General features: G+C 42.5%; 3 non-coding genes across 3 annotated transcripts; all 3 read right to left on the minus strand.

The window, feature by feature from the left end:
* Window positions 1–251: 251 nt before the first annotated feature.
* On the minus strand, window positions 252–323 carry TRNAH-GUG (transfer RNA histidin (anticodon GUG)). The gene has a single exon. It is a non-coding gene; the product is annotated as a tRNA-His (tRNA).
* A 1,444-nt stretch (window positions 324–1,767) lies between these two features.
* TRNAH-GUG (transfer RNA histidin (anticodon GUG)) lies at window positions 1,768–1,839 on the minus strand. Its single transcript has one exon. It is a non-coding gene; the product is annotated as a tRNA-His (tRNA).
* A 6,017-nt stretch (window positions 1,840–7,856) lies between these two features.
* TRNAH-GUG (transfer RNA histidin (anticodon GUG)) lies at window positions 7,857–7,928 on the minus strand. The gene has a single exon. It is a non-coding gene; the product is annotated as a tRNA-His (tRNA).
* Between the last annotated feature and the right edge of the window lie 8,037 nt (window positions 7,929–15,965).

Below are 15,965 nucleotides of genomic sequence, written 5' to 3' on the forward strand. Positions count from 1 at the left end.
ATTGCTATGTAATTCTCACAATGACGTTCGGCCTCCATGCTTACCCACTTTTGTGTGTGTTTGAGTGTGTACTCACCTATTTGTGGTTGCATGGGTCGAGACTCAGGTCCTCTGTGTGTGTGTGTGTGTGCACTTGTGTTTGTTTGTTTGTGTATGTGTGCATGCGTGCATGCTACCAAATTACTGAAGATTATGAATATTAATTTCTGCTCTATTAAAGCCTCTGAGTAAAAAACAAAAGCTTTACCTGCTGCCGTGACCAGGATTCGAACCTGGGTTATTGCGGCCACAACGCAATGTACTAACCACTATACGATCACGGCCACTGCGATCTCGTGACACTTCGTGTGCTCATCTAATTTATCTAATTTTGGTTGGAAGGGTTGAGTCTCAGTTCCTGAACCCGCTTCTTACAGTTCAAAAATCTGAAGTCTACTCGTTCCTCTCTCTTTCCTGCCTGACTTTTTTTTCAGAAAAGCTCGACTACTCTTCTCCTGATAATCGTTTCTATAACGTCACATAATATGAATGTCAGTGACCCAAACCTGCAGTTTAATGCAACCTGTCTGTTCTTTTTATTTAAATATTGCGAGAATATTTGCTGTTTTCCAGACCTCTGGTAGTTTCTGTTTCAACTGATTTATCGAAAGATCGCTGCTAGTAGTTTGCACAGTTCCTCTGCTTCCTCTTGCAGAACCCACGGCGATATGTTGTCTGGTCCCATTGCCTTCACGGTATCTTGATTGCTCAGTAATTTCTTCTCTCATTCCGTTGTGTTTACTGTGTCCATTATTCGTTGGTGCAATCTCCTTCTTTGACTCTGGCAATGTTCCTGATTCCACCGAGAATACCTGCCCAAATCATTTGTTCCGCTCCTCACAGACTTTCTAGTTATTCCTAGTGAGTTCACATCTTTCCCTCTACATCCTTATTACCACGTCCTTCACAGTTGTGTTTTTTGTGTGGATGAACATCATCTTGGGCTTAGATTTAGCTTTCTATATTATGTCGTTCTCAAACTGACGTTCAGCCTCTCTACTTACCTACTTGTGTATGTTTGAGTGTGTGTACTCACCTGTTTGTGGTTGCAGGGGTCGAGTCTTAGCTCCTGGCCCCGCCTCTTCACCGGTTGCTACTGGGCCCTCTCTCTCCCCGCTCCATGAGCTTTATCAAACCTCGTCTTAAAACTGTGTATGGTTCCTGCCTCCACTACGTCATTTTCTAGGCTATTCCACTGCCTGACAACTCTATGACTGAAGAAATACTTCCTAATATCTCTCTGACTCATTTGTGTCTTCAACTTCCAATTGTGGCCTCTTGTTTCTGTGTCCCCTCCCTGGAACATCCTGTCTTTGTCCACCTTGTCTATTCCACGCAGAATTTTATATGTCGTTATCATGTCTTCCCTGACCCTCCTGTCCTCCAGTGTCGTCAGGCCGATTTCCCTTAATCTTTCTTCATAGGACATTCCCCTTAGCTCTGGAACTAACCTTGTGGCAAACCTTTGTACTTTCTCTAGTTTCTTGACGTGCTTTATCAAGTGCGGGTTCCAAACAGGTGCTGCATACTCCAGTATGGGCCTGACATACACGGTGTGTGCTTGTGTGTGTGTGTGTGTGTGTGTGTGTGTGTGTGTGTGTGTGTGTGTGTGTGTGTGTGTGTGTGTGCGTGCGCGCGCGCGCGCATGCATACGAGCAAATTACTGAAGATTATAAATATTAATTTCTGCTCTATCAAAGCCTCTGAATAAAGAAAAACCTTACCTGCTGCCGTGACCAGGATTCGAACCTGGGTTATTGCGGCCACAACGCAATGTACTAACCACTATACGATCACGGCCATGGTGATCCCCTGTCTGCTTGTGTACTCACCTAATTGCACTCATTTGGTTGTGGTTGCAGGGGTCGAGTCTCAACTCATGGATCCTTTCTCTGCTGGCCGAAATTGATTTCGCTGTCTCCTGGTTACGTGAGCCCTGTCATAATTTTTCATAAAGTTATGTATACATCCCGCCTCTACTACTTCATTATCTGGGTCGGTCGAGTTGCTGAACACTCGAAAGTTAAATTAGTATTTCCTAGTATCTATGTGACTCGTCTTTGCTGTGACCTCGTGTATCTGAGACCCGCCTCTCAAAAATACTCGCCCATTCCACCCTTTCTATTCCTCTCAGTAATTTATACGTCGTAATCATGTCACCTTTGGTTCTTCTATCCAGTAATGTCGTCAAGTTTAGCTCCTCTTATGTCTCCTCATAACTCACACCTACTCAGCTACGGATCAAGCCTTGTAGCAAACCAATTCACTTTTACCATCTTGTTTACGTGCTTTATCAGATGCGTGTTCCATACTGGCGCTGCATATTCCAAGAAAATCATGATATGAAATGTATAGGGTCGTGAATGTGTCCTTTTAAGATTCCTGAAAGCTATTCTTAAATTTGCCACTCTCGCAGTTGCCTCATCAGTTATCCAGTTGATGTTTTCCTTCAGAGAAATGCTTGGGATTATTCTCACTCTTTGGTATTGTGTACCCCAGTCCTGTACTCTGTTTTTAATGGAATATGCTAGATTTTCATAACTTTGCAATTTTAGTGGATAAATTTTAATAGTCACTTTTGAAGGCCAGTGCTACAGATTGTTGAGATCCATTTGTAATCATTCCTAGTCACCAGAAACAGCACTGGCCCAAATGCGGTCCCCTGTGGAACTCCACTGGTAACATTCGCCCATTCCCGCACTACCTTCATAAGAACACAAGAAAGAAGGAACACTGCAACAGGCCTGCTGACTTATGCGGAGCAGGTCCATGTTCCCCCCCGGATTAGCCCAATGACCCACCCAGTCTGGTCACCCCTACTCAAGGATGGAGCACGGCACCAGACCCAGCAGCACAAGCTAGTCAGGTTCAACTCACACCCACCCACACCCACTCATGTGTTTATCTCACTTATTTTTAAAACTACACAACGTTTTAGCCTCAATAACTGTACTCGGGAGTTTGTTCCACTCATCCACAACTTTATTACCAAACTAGTGCTTTCCTATATCCTTCCAGAATCTGAATTTTTCCAATTTGAAACCTTTGCTGCGAATCCTGTCTTGGATGGATATTTTTAGCATGCTATTTACATCTCCTTTATTTATTCCTGCTTTCCATTTATACACCTCGATCATATCCCCCCTAATTCTACGCCTTTCGAGAGAGTGCAGATTCAGGGTCCTCAGTCTATCCTCATATGGAAGATTTCTGATACATGGGATCATCTTTGTCATCCTCCTCTGTACGTTTCCCAGAGCATTTATATCCATTCTGTAATACGGTGACCAGAACTGAGCAGCATAGTCTAAATGAGGCCTAACCAAGGATATATAGAGTTGAAGAACAACCTGAAGACTTCTATTATTTATACTTCTAGATATGAAGCCAAGAATTATGTTAGCTTTATTGCGAACACTAATGCCAGTACTGTTGCCTTGGTTTTAGATTACTGCTAGCCAGAACTAAATCCTTTTCGCGATCAGTAGTATTAAGATCTACATTATTTAGTTTATATGGCATGGTTATTTAACTGTCCAACATTTACAACTTTGCATTTGTCAATATTAAACTGCATCTGCCACTTCTCCGACCATTGCATCAGTCTATTCAAATTATCCTGGAGTGCTCTAGTGTCCTCATTAGAATGATTTGGACGGCCTATTTTGGTGTCATCGGCAAATTTGCTTATGTCGCTATTTATTCCCTCATCTATGTCGCTTATGTAAATTGTGAACAACAACGGGCCCAGCACTGACCCCTGAGGAACACCGCTTGTGGCGTGCCCCCATTCTGATTTCTCCCCATTGATGCAAACTCTCTGCTGCCTATTTGTCAGCCATGCCTCTACCCAGGAAAAAATTTCTCCTCCTATTCCATGTGCCTTAAGTTTCCTCAATAGTCTCTGATGTGGAACTCTATCGAAAGCCTTACTGAAGTCCATATACACAATATCATATTCATTACCATGATCTACCTCCTTAAACACCTTAGTGAAAAGTTAGTAAATTCGTATGACAGGAACGCCCCTTTGTAAAACCGTGTTGAGATTCATTAATCAATCTGTGCCTATCAAGATGGCTAAAAATTGCTTCGGCAATTATTGATTCCATAAATTTTCCCACTATGGAGGTAAGGCTTATTGGTCTATAGTTTGAAGCCAAGGACCTGTCACCTGCCTTGTAAATAGGTATCACATTTGCCATTTTCCACTTACCAGGTATTATGCCAGTTTGTAGTGATATGTTAAAAGGATTAGCCAAAGGTATGCTAAGTTCCTCTTTACATCCCATTAACACCCTTGCAAACAGTTCATCAGGGCCTGGGGATTTGTTTAGTTTCTCTATTTGTCTGAGGACCATGTCACTAGTTACTGCAATCGTACATAGTTTATTATCCTGTTCTACATAATCTATTATTTCAGGAATATCGATAGTATTTTCCTGAGTGAAAACTCAGAGGAAGTAGGTATTGAGAATTTCACACATATCCTTATCACTGTCAGTGATCTGACCAGAGTTACTCTTAAGTGGGCCAATCTTGTCCCTAATCTTACTTCTGTATACCTGAAAGAACCCTTTTGGGTTACTCTTTGAATCCCTTGCGACCTTAGCCTCATAATCCCTTTTTGCTTTTCTTATTCCTTTCTTTATTTCTCTCTTTAATTGAATATATTGATTTCGTAACTGCCCATCCCCTCTTTTGATACGCCTATATATGCCTCTCTTTTGACCAATGAGATGTTTTAATCTATTGTTCATCCATTTGGGATCATTTTTGTTAGATTTAATTTCTCTACTCGGAACAAAAGTTGTCTGGGCAGCTAGAACTATGCTCTGAAAAACGTTATATTGGCAACCAAGATCACCTACCTGACCCATAGTCAGGACATCCCAATTTAGCCCACCCAGGTAATTTTTCAGTCCCATGAAGTCGGCCAAGCAAAAATCTGGGACAGAGATTTGATTGCAGTTATCTGGGTAATTCCATGATATACTGAAACTAAGTGATTTGTGATCACTTTCCCCAAGCTCATCATTAACCTCAAGATTATTAATTAGTGAATCTTTGTTGGCAAGAACCAAGTCAAGCAGAATGTTTCCTCTAGTTGGTACTGTCACAACCTGTTCTAAAAAGCAATCCTGAACCGTATCAAGAAAGTCACTAGACTCAAGATTTCCTGGCATATTGTTCCAGTCAGTTTGTCTAGAGTTAAAATCTCCCATTATCACAACATTTTCATATCTAGATGCCTTATGAATTTCGTCCCATAACAGCTTACTGCACTCCCTATCAAGGTTTGGGAGCCTATAAATCACAACAAAAATTAATTTGTCACGTCCCTCGAGAAACTGTAGCCAAACAGATTCTGTGTTCGATGTTTCTAATCTTATATCCTGTCTTAGACAGCAATTTAAATTTTCTCTGACCTACATCACCACTCCACCACCCTTCCTGTTGACCCGACCCTATCAGTGCGGAATAGTTTATGACCCTGTATGTTGCATTCAGAAGGCATTTCTCTATCTTTCAGGTTGAACCAGGTCTCTGTTATACCAATAATATCTACATTACCTGCACTTGCAAGTAATCTTAGCTCATCTATCTTATTTCTTAGACTCCTACAATTTGTATAGTAAACCTTAAGGGAGCTAGTAACTCGTTGCCCTCTACTGTCTTTCTTTGTTGATCAGTTGATTTGCCATTACTAGCTACTTTATTTTGAATATTGTCTTTTAAACATATCCCTGAGGTATCCCGGTAATAACTGCTGTTTTTAACCCTAATGCTGCAGCCTGATTGTTTCCCCACAAACACCCATACCTCTATAATCTATCAGTTTAAATTCTTAGACAAGTCATCAATTACCCTCTCAATTGAATTGACTAATGCAACCACTCCATCCCCAGAGAGATGAACCCCATCCCTAGCATACATATCGCGTTTGCCAAAGAATAGGTCCCAGTTATCAATGAATGGGACTGCAAGTTCCTTGCAGTACCTGTCTAGCTAGCAATTTATACCAATTGCCCTAGACATCCATTCATTGCCCACTCCCTTTCTAGGCAAGACGCTACATATGACTGGGATCCCTCCCTTAGACCTAACTACTTCTATGGCTGACCTGTACTTATCCAGCAGCTCCTGTCTCCTGCCCTTCCCAATGTCATTAACCCCAGTATTAAGACAGATAATGGGCTTGTTCCCATTACCTGCCATAATATTATCCAACCTGCTGACTATGTCACCAACACCAGCTCCAGGAAGGCACACTCTCTGTCTGACCTTTCTGTCTTTGTTACAAAATGCACGGTCCATATATCTTACCTGAGAATCGCCTACTATTAAAATATTCTTACCTTGATTAGCAGGGGAATCAGTGGTACCTTCAGCCTCACTAACCACTGAAGTACACTCGTCTTGGAGAACAGAGAATCGATTTCCTACCTTCACATCTTCTCTATTAATTCTCATCTTCCTTCTTCCTGAACTGTGAACCACTTGCCACTTAAAGCGGCTGCCACTATCACTGCTGGTGACCATTTCCTCCTTACCAGCTAAATCCTTCTCACACTCGCTCCCAAACTTATCTATGCGAAGCTTCAGCCTCCTATTTTCCTCCTGAAGAAGTAGAATCTCCTTCTTCAACACTTGAACCTGAGATTCTAAAACACTACAACAAGCCATGGTGCTTGGTAACAGCCCACGTTAACTCCCAAGAGCTTAGGCAGGTATGACCGCAGGTGACCACTGACCTCAGGACAGACTCATTGTTTCCCTGTTAAGTATTCCATGAACTACTGCGGTGCTTTAACTGTTATTCCGTCCTGCTCCTATAGTTGTTCTCCAAGTTTTCTGTATTGTCCCCGCTCTTCCCCTTTCTGTCTGTCTATCTGTTTATGTGTGTGTGTGTGTGTGTGTGTGTGTGTGTGTGTGTGTGTGTGTGTGTGTGTGTGTGTGTGTGTGTGTGTGTGTGTGTGTGTGTGTGTGTGTGTGTCTGTCTGTCTGTCTGTCTGTCTGTCTCTGTCTGTCTCTGTCTGTCTGTATCTCTCTCTCTCTCTCTCTCTCTCTCTCTCTCTCTCTCTCTCTCTCTCTCTCTCTCTCTCTCTCTCTCTCTCTCTCTCTCTCTCTTTCTCTCCTGCTTGACTTTTGTTTCTTAGTCATAAAACTAGCAAATTTGTAAGTGAGGATTCACCATTTTGAAAACTGTGCTGGCTGTTGATAAATCTTTCTAATCCACTCCTCTCCAGATGCTCCACTACTTTTCTGATAATCTTCTCTGTAACGTCACATACTATGCTTGTCAGTGTGTTCATTATCAGTTGGTGCAATCTCCCTCTTTGAATCTCTGACAATGTTCCGGACTCCGCTTAGAATATCTGCTCAGATCTTTTGTTTCGCTCCTCACAGACTTTCTGGTCATAGCTAGTGAGTTCCCCTCTTTCCTTCTTCGGAGTTATTACTTGGTTGTTCAAAGTTGTGTTTCTGATAAGACTGAACATCATCTTGGGCTCAGATTTAGCTCTCTATGTTACGTCATTCTCAAACTCACGTTAGGCTTCTCTTCTTACCAACTTCTGTGTGTGTGTGTGTGTGTGTGTGTGTGTGTGTGTGTACTCACCTAATTGTACTCACCTAGTTGTAGTTACAGGGGTCGATTCACAGCTCCTGTCCCCGACTCGCCCCGCGCGCGCGAGCGCGTGCGTGCGTGCGTGCGTGCGTGCGTGCGTGCGTGCGTACTGCCAGATTACTGATGATCATAAATAATTTCTGCTCTATCTAGGCCTCTGAGTGAAAAAAAAAAACACTTTATTTGCTGCCGTGACCAGGATTCGAACCTGGGTTATTGCGGCCACAACGCAATGTACTAACCACTATACGATCACGGCCACTGCGAACGCGAATTTGTTTGTGTGTGTACTCACCTTGTTGTAGTCATCTAATTGTGGTTGCAGGTGTCGAGTTTGAACTCCTGGTTCCGCCTCTCCGCTGGTCGAAATTGTTTTCGCTATCACCTGGCTGCATGAACCCTATTACACCTTCTCTTAAAGCTATGTATTGATCCCGCCTCTACCACTCACTATCTGGGTCGTTCCACTTGATGAACACTCTAACGCTGAAGAAGTATTTACTGACATCCCGGTGACTTAACCATACCCCGAGTACCTGGAGACAGCTCAAACAGACTCCCCCTGTCCACCCTATCGATTCCTCTCAGTATTTTGTACGTTGTAATCATGTCGCCTTTGCTCTTTCTGTCCTCTAATGTCGTCAAGTTTCACTCCTCAAGCCTCTCTTCATAGCTCATACCTCACAGTTCTGGGTTAAGCCTAGTAACAAACCTCTTCTCTTTTATCATCTTGTTTACATGCTTTATCAGATGCAGGTTCCATAGTGGCGGTGCATACTCCCAGAAGGGCCTGATATATGGTCGTGAATGCTTCCTTGTTGAGATTCCCGAATTGTTCTCTTAAATTTGCTACTCTTGCAGCTGCTGCAGCAGTTATTCGGTTGATGTGTTCCTTCAGAGAAATGCTGGGACTATGCTCACTCTTAGTTATTGTGTACCCCAAGCCGGTACTCAGATTTCAGTCGAATTTACCCTTTCCCGATTTTCATAACTTTGCATTTTTTGGGGGGTTAAATTCTTATAGTCACTTTGTAGGTCAGTCCTACAGCTTGTCCAGATACATTTATAATCATTCCTGCTCAACTCCTGTATGTTTTCTTCTCATTAATTTCACATCATCTGCGAAGAGAGATTTGACCTCTTCTTTAATGTCATTTACACGCACCAGAAACAGCCCTGATCCAAGTGCGGCCCCACTCGTAATACTCACGCATTCCGACACCTCCAGGAAAATTACTCGTTGTTTCCTAACTGTTAAGTATTCCTTGTGGTGTTTTTCCTCTTATTCTTGCCTGCTCCCATAGTTTTTGTCCCAGGTTCTTGTGGGGTGTTGTATCAAATGCCTTCTTACAGTAAAAATATGTGAAGTTCACTCATCCCTCTCTCCTACAGGATATAGTATCTTCAAAATCCTGCTGGTTGTTTATAAGTACCCCTGATTCACTTCTCACCAGATCGTCCACTGTTCTTCTCTTGATAATCTTCTCTGTAACGTCACATATGTACTCTGCTTGTCAGTGACCCAGGCCCTTAGTTTAATGTAACCTGTCTGTTCCTTTTTTTAAGATATTGTGCTTATATTCGATATTTTCCAGACCTCTGGTAGTTTCTCTGTTTCAGTTGATTTATCGAAAGGTCGTTGGTAGTAGTTTGCACAATTCTTCTGCTTCCTCTTGCAGAACCCACGGCGATATGTTGTCTGGTCACATTATCTACGAGGTATCTAGACCGGTCAGTAATGCCTTCTTTCGTTCCGGTGTGTTTATTGTGTCCATTATCCGTTGGTGCATTCTCTCTCTCTTTAACTTTATGGCAATGTTCCTGATTCCACCGAGAATACCTGCCCAAGTCTTCCGTTCGTCTCCTCAAAGAATTTCTGGTCATTCCTAGTGAGTTCCTCTCCTTTATTCTTCAGTCTTATTACCTGGTCCTTCACAGTAGTTTTGTTTCTGATATGGCTTGAGATCATCTTGAACTCAGATTTAGCTTTCTGTACTATGTCATTCTCAAACTGTCGTTCACGAATATGTGTGTGCTTTTTTACATAAGTACATAAGGAAGAAGGAACACTGCACCAGGCCTACTGGCCTATGCGAGGCAGGTCCAATTCTCCCACCGGCTTAAGCCAATGCCTTAACCTTGTGAGGTCAGACACGTCACTTAAGGGAAGAGCACGGCATCCGACCTAGTAGCACAAGCTAGTCAGGTCCAACTCACACCCACTCACACCCACTCATGTATTTATCCAACCTATTTTTGAAACTACACAACGTCTTAGCTTCTATGACGATACTCGGGAGTTTGTTCCAATCATCCACAACTCTATTACCAAACCAGTGCTTTCCTATATCCTTCCTGAATCTGAATTTTTCCAATTTAAAGCCATTACTGCGAGTCCTGTCTATGTGTGTGTGTGTGTGTGTGTGAGAGAGAGAGAGAGAGAGAGAGAGAGAGAGAGAGAGAGAGAGAGAGAGAGAGAGAGAGAGAGAGAGAGAGAGAGAGAGAGAGCGAGAGAGAGAGAGAGAGAGAGAGAGAGAGAGAGAGAGAACAGAGGGACCTCCCCCACGGTCGGTGTTACAACTCCTCCCGAGAATGTTTCCTTCCGCGCTGGACGCCCTCTACAGGAAATTATATCCTTATTTATCACCAGCGGTGGCAATTTTCTCCTCGAAATGTCCGCCATGGCGCTGGTGTCGTACTGGCCGCCAGAAAAAGTGACGGCCACGTTTTTATGCGTTCTTTTTTTTCCCCCTTACCGGTGATGAGGTGATACCTTACTGCCTTGGCTATCGTCAAGTCGTTTCGATGGTGAACTATTGTATATTATATGTTATATATTGTATGTTGCTTATTTTATATTTTACGTTGTATATTTTATATAGTATGTCGCTAAATCACGTTCCCGAAATGAATTTTGATGACTATGATTGTCACAATCATCACTGTGCGCCAGTATCTGGAGAAGATGCAAGGCTTTCCCACCTGCTATGAATTATTTTTCTTTAGTTGTATGCAAATTCATGCATGCATATATATATATATATATATATATATATATATATATATATATATATATATATATATATATATATATATATATATATATATATATATATATATATATAATATATATATATATATATATATATATATGTGTGTGTGTGTGTGTGTAAGAATGGTATATAATACCGACAAGATGAAATTAAGACACATGTGTCTTAATTTCATCTTGTCGGTATTATATACCATTCTTACACAACTTGTCAGACACTGCAACATCATGGAATCTTGATTCTGAGGACATGTACATAACCTTCACGACAACGACAACTACTACTACAACTAATCCATCTCTTTGGGAAGGACCTACTTCCACTGGGGAATCCCGCCTACCAGTGACTATGCCCTCGTCTGCTACACCTGACGTTACTATATAAGCGCCAGGCTCCTCTCTTCTGCTTCAGAATCTTCACGACTATGGTGCTCTTCGCACCTACTCCTAGGTTGAGGGACTGATTACCTCATCTTCTGTACATAGTTATACTGTCTTCAAGTTATGTCCTAGAATTTGTATTGATAAAGCCACTGGATGGCGAAACGTCTACAATAAAGATACCCAGATGTTGCACATGTGTCTTAATTTCATATATATATATATATATATATATATATATATATATATATATATATATATATATATATATATATATATATATATATATATATATATATATATATATTTTATATATATATTGTAGACAGCCTGTACTGTCTGCACAGACAGCCCATGCTGTCTGCCAGCTTAGTTCATATTTCGCGCTATGCTGGTGCTGCCACCTAGGCCTTCCCACTTCAGTATGCCCAGACTTGCCTCGCTCTCACTCTCACAGCGGCCTGGCATCAAGACACAAGTACTCCCAGCTCTCTCTCATGGGCATGGCCCTCCCGGGCCATGGGCACAACAACACCAGCCTGTGTGTACCCACCACTACTTAACAATAAAGTAAGAAGCCTCCGAAGAAGTATATCATTAACACCGCTCTACAGCTACCAAATAATCCCGTTATAAATGGTGGCAGCTGCGGTGGGTTATCATTCACCCCGCTTACAGCCTACCAAAACAAGGGCCGTTATAAATGGTGACAGCGGTGCTCCGCAGCAGTTGTGTTTGCCTGGAGAGAGGGAGGAAGAGGTATGAAGTCATCTTCACTTCATCACCCTACACAAGAAGCATCTGTCTCTCAACGAGTTATCCTGATGTCGTGTCTGCACGTTTGAGCATCCAGACACAGGTACTAGCAGGATCCAGCCGAAATTTGCCGAAATTGTAAGTGGCGTCCCAGTGACCCCACGCTGTTTCTCAAGTCACGTGTTCAGCGTCACTTGTATGTTGCTGTTGTTGTTCAGCTCAGCACAGCTGTTTCAGCAAGCCAGAGGTGAGTTTTGTGGTGATTTCTGCGTCCAGTGTGAGCTTCTCCACGTGTTTGTGGGTGGAGGAGGAGGAGGAATGGCCAGATGCCCGCCCTGCCATACACTCACGCACGCTCCTCGTCACCACACTACCATACACTCACCACTGTCCACTCCCTCTGCTGTGTTTTCTGCTGTTTTTCGTATGAATTCATTGCCAGTGCTGTGTATCCGAGTGCCCGAGGCCACTCGAAGCTACGTGGATCACGACGTCACGTGGGTGTGGGCGATGTCACGTAGACCTACAAAGCCACGTGAGTTACCAGATGTCCCAAGGCCTCATGCTGTGGTCTGCTGCCCGCATCACATCGACGCCACCCACGATGCTGCCCGACTTCATGACGTCACGATGTCTGCTGACGTCACCTCACGATGTCTGCCTGACGTCACCTCGAGATGTCTGTTGACGTCACTGCTGCTGACGTCACCTTGCGACATCACGCCTGACATCACATGATGTCACATCGAGTGTTCTAGTAATTATTTTAGTATTGTCGAGAAGATTGAGAGAAAATATATGTCGTGTGTTAATTAATTCCTCTCAGTCAGTGTTCTCACATTTTAGTATGTCTTAGTCAGTTTTATGTGCAGAAAAGCATCATTTGCTAGTTTAAGCCATGTTGTACCGTATGTACAGCGGTGTGTTTGTAAGTTTTCCGTGTGTCCAGTGAGGTCTGTGGTCAGACCCTTGAGTTGCACCACTAAGTCACCCACGTGACCAGTGTTTGACAGCTGATTACTCAGCCCTGAGCGTATGAGCCCCCTTGTACAGAAAGCTTTTATGCTCGTCGCTCGTGTTGTTCTGCAGAATCGTACCTGCTATGATTCCCATCGAGAGTTGTTTCACTTCACCTCCAGACCTTCAGAGTGCAGTTATATGTAGAGAAACAAGTCTGGGGACGCTTAGGCTAACCTCTGCTATAACTCCAACTGTCGAGAGATGATACTCGTCAAGCCGCAGCCAGCCCTGTCGGCAGGCGCTGTGTCAGCCTCGTGTCACAAGCTTCAGTGAGCAGCCTGCACAAAGAAGATGTCACTTTGACTGCTAGCTCTCTCACTGCAGTCTGGTGTATGATGTTAAGACTCCCAGATGTTTCGCCCAGTCGTCTCTGCCACGACTCGCTCCACAACTTGCTCCATGCTCGCCGGCAGTGACAGCCCAGCGACAGTACCAGTCGAGAAGTCTCCTCCTGAGTCGCTTGCCAGAAGTCCTGCCCAGTTGCCGAGTTTTGTCGACGCCTCACTCGAGGGCACCAGCATGTCGTGCCCCAGGTTGAGTGAAAACCTGCAGCGACTCCTACGATGTCTGCTTCACCGTTCCAGAGGAGACCGTACCCTGTTACGTCACAGCTCAGCCGCAGCGATGTCTCCCGTGTTGCAGTATCTGTCCAGACGCAGGAAGGCGTGCAGTGATGCCCATCGACGCTCATTGCCTTTGACCACGATGTTTAGCACACCTCATGTTTTTTTCTTCCCTCCCTGTAGGAAGTTTTTTTTTTCCATGTCCATATGTATATATATGTTTTTATTTTGTGTTCTGTGCCCTGTTCCTACGAGAGAGAGACCGAGTTTCTTTTACTACCAGTATTGTCGCGTCGGGACGACGCGCGATAGGTGGCCGAGCGTATGTAGACAGCCTGTACTGTCTGCACAGACAGCCCATGCTGTCTGCCAGCTTAGTTCATATTTCGCGCTATGCTGGTGCTGCCACCTAGGCCTTCCCACTTCAGTATGCCCAGACTTGCCTCGCTCTCACTCTCACAGCGGCCTGGCATCAAGACACAAGTACTCCCAGCTCTCTCTCGTGGGCATGGCCCTCCCGGGCCATGGGCACAACAACACAAGCCTGTGTGTACCCACCACTACTTAACAATAAAGTAAGAAGCCTCCAAAGAAGTATATCATTAACACCGCTCTACAGCTACCAAATAATCCCGTTATAATATATATATATATATATATATATATATATATATATATATATATATATATATATATATATATATATATATATATATATATATATAAATATTACGGTCAAACTGGTAAAAGTCTCGAACTTAGATTAAAACAACATAAATATAGCATTAGAACTGGACAAGATTCCAATGCTCTATTTATTCACGTGAGAGATTTTAACCATCCAATTGCTTTTCAAAAAGTTGAGAAAGTTGTATCAAGCAAGTCCATGGTTGACAGAAATATAATTGAATCTTGTTTCATAAAAAGCAGTTTTGAAAATAATATGAATATTTGATAAATTAGACACATGTGCAACTCTTGGGTATCTTTATTGATGAAAAGTTTCGCCACACAGTGGCTTCATCAGTCCATACGTAGGAGAAACTTGAAGAACAGGAGGAGAATGAGGTAATCAGTCCCTCAACCTTGAGTCGATGTGTTCAGTCCATCAATCTTGAATAGAATACGGCATATGAGTGGAGAAGCAGCTTATAAACCGTATGGCAGGAGAGGTGCAGCAGTCATAGGTGGTGTCACACGACCTACTTCCGCATTGAACAAATGTGACACCACCTATGACTGCTGCACCTCTCCTGCCATACGGTTTATAAGCTGCTTCTCCACTCATATGCCGTATTCTATTCAAGATTGATGGACTGAACACATCGACTCAAGGTTGAGGGACTGATTACCTCATTCTCCTCCTGTTCTTCAAGTTTCTCCTACGTATGGACTGATGAAGCCACTGTGTGGCGAAACTTTTCATCAATAAAGATACCCAAGAGTTGCACATGTGTCTAATTTATCAAATATTCATATTATTTTCAAAACTGCTTTTTATGAAACAAGATTCAATTATATTTCTGTCAACCATGGACTTGCTTGATACAACTTTCTCAACTTTTTGAAAAGCAATTGGATGGTTAAAATCTCTCACGTGAATAAACAGAGCATTGGAATCTTGTCCAGTTCTAATGCTATATTTATGTTGTTTTAATCTAAGTTCGAGACTTTTACCAGTTTGACCGTAATATATATATATATATATATATATATATATATATATATATATATATATATATATATATATATATGTATATATATGTATATATATGTGTATATATATATATGTATATATATGTATATATATTGGTAGTAGGTTGGTAGACAGCAACCACCCAGGGAAGTACTACCGTCCTGCCAGATGACTGTGAAACAAAAACCTGTAACTGTTTTGCATGATGGTAGGATTGCTGGTTTCTTTTTCTGTCTTATAAATACGCTAGATAACAGGGATATCTTGCTACTCCTACTTACACTTTGGTCACACTTCACAGACACGCACATGCATATATATATATATACATACATCTAGGTTTTTCTCCTTTTTCTAAATAGCTCTTGTTCTTCTTTATTTCTTCTATTGTCCATGGGGAAGTGGAAAAGAATCTTTCCTCCGTAAGCCATGCGTGTCGTATGAGGCGACTAAAATGCCGGGAGCAATGGGCTAGTAACCCCTTCTCCTGTAGACATTTACTAAAAAAGAGAAGAAGAAAAACTTTATAAAACTGGGATGCTTAAATGTGCGTGGATGTAGTGCGGATGACAAGAAACAGATGATTGCTGATGTTATGAATGAAAAGAAGTTGGATGTCCTGGCCCTAAGCGAAACAAAGCTGAAGGGGGTAGGAGAGTTTCAGTGGGGGGAAATAAATGGGATTAAATCTGGAGTATCTGAGAGAGTTAGAGCAAAGGAAGGGGTAGCAGTAATGTTAAATGATCAGTTATGGAAGGAGAAAAGAGAATATGAATGTGTAAATTCAAGAATTATGTGGATTAAAGCAAAGTTTGGATGCGAGAAGTG

The sequence above is a fragment of the Cherax quadricarinatus genome, chromosome 1 (genome assembly GCF_038502225.1).
Source record: "Cherax quadricarinatus isolate ZL_2023a chromosome 1, ASM3850222v1, whole genome shotgun sequence".
In the NCBI taxonomy this organism is placed as follows: domain Eukaryota; kingdom Metazoa; phylum Arthropoda; class Malacostraca; order Decapoda; family Parastacidae; genus Cherax; species Cherax quadricarinatus.